Source organism: Penaeus monodon, chromosome 29, assembly GCF_015228065.2.
Source record: "Penaeus monodon isolate SGIC_2016 chromosome 29, NSTDA_Pmon_1, whole genome shotgun sequence".
Lineage (NCBI taxonomy): Eukaryota > Metazoa > Arthropoda > Malacostraca > Decapoda > Penaeidae > Penaeus > Penaeus monodon.
In genome coordinates this window covers 26,652,981-26,653,243 of record NC_051414.1, presented here as the reverse complement: position 1 = coordinate 26,653,243, position 263 = coordinate 26,652,981, and positions in this window count along the sequence as shown.

The following is a 263-nucleotide window of genomic DNA, read 5'->3' as shown; positions in this document are numbered from 1 at the left end:
ATTTAGGATGGGGCACAAGTCCAGTGACAGAAAAAGGGGTTGTATAGTGAGTTATGGTGTCACTGTACAGATCAGATGGTCACAGAGTTGGAGTGGGGGTGGGGGAGGGGGGTGAATTGGGGGAGGGTGGATGGGTGAGCTGTTGAGCGGGGGCTGTGAAGTGGGGGGGAGGGGGTTGACTGGTAAGGGGCGAGGGGAAGTGAGAGGTTGAATAAGGTAAGATAGGGAGGTATGGGGGTGAATGAGGGGACATGAGAGGAAGT